We start from the raw sequence: 1161 nt of genomic DNA on the forward strand, positions 1-1161 counted from the left end.
TTTCCAGAGTTCTACTCTGGGAGGATGGAATAATTATGACCTGGGTTTCTGTAAAGGTGAGCTTGAAAGGACGGATACCTAACTTCCAGGGGTGCTGTGAAACTTTCTCTAAGTCTTTACTCCAGCCTTCTCTGGGCCTTGCATCGTACCTAGGAGATAGGGAGGGGGAGGCGGGGGGAGAGGCACGCTAGAATCAGATCAGTCCCTCCACACATTCAAAAAAGAGGGATCTGAGGAGGGGCCAGTGCCATGGTGCTTCTGTCACCTCTGCTGCAGACCCTGGTCCAACCTCAGCCTTTGTTCTTCAGGAGTTCTGTTGTCTGCTGACTTTGTTCATAGTGTTATTTTACTGACCCAAAGTTTTACACTTCTAAGAAATCAAATGTGTCCTTGGGACTTGGTATTCACAGGTCAATCCAATTCTAAGATTATGGAAATAGTCACCCATGATTGCTTCAAGTACTTCTTAATGTGTCCAATATTTATATTTAAACCTGTGGGTTTGTTTTGATGCAGATAATGAGATAGGAATCAGACTTTTTTTTTTTCATGGATGTATAGTCAATCACCTTACAACTGTTTATGGAGTAATCTACCTTGTTTCCATTGAATTGAAATACCAGCTCCATCATATAACTTATTCTCACCTGTTTTGAGGCCTGTATCTTTAACTCTTTGCTCTGTTCACCTATGGGTCATCATACTTATGTCTTTACATCTGCTTTAGAATATTTTAATAAATGAAAGGGCTAGTTCTCAATTTGCTACATTCCCCAGGAAATCTCCCTGGGACTTTAACTGGCACTGTGTCACATTCACAGAGTCACTGGACAGAGTCCTCTCATCCAGGAGTAGCTCTTCCTTCAAGTCCTTCAGGACACAACCAGGATTCTCCATTCAGATTTTGCATATGCCTTGGGGAGTGCATTTATAATATATTTTTTTGTATTAGAAATGGGTGGTATTTTTAAAAACATAATACTTTCTATGTAGTTATTGTTGGACTCTCAGAAGGCTATTTTAGAATAGTGATGTGGTATCTAACCTGAAATCTCTTCCGATTTCTAATGGCTCTTCTCACTCTTTATCCTGCTAAGACCTCTCTATCTCATTTTCTCTCTCTCTCTCTCTCTCTCTCTCTCTCTCTCTCTCTCTCTCTCT

This window comes from Aethalodelphis obliquidens, unplaced genomic scaffold (assembly GCF_003676395.1).
Source record: "Aethalodelphis obliquidens isolate GAN/ISIS:26980383/991018 unplaced genomic scaffold, ASM367639v1 scaffold19, whole genome shotgun sequence".
Classification (NCBI taxonomy): domain Eukaryota; kingdom Metazoa; phylum Chordata; class Mammalia; order Artiodactyla; family Delphinidae; genus Aethalodelphis; species Aethalodelphis obliquidens.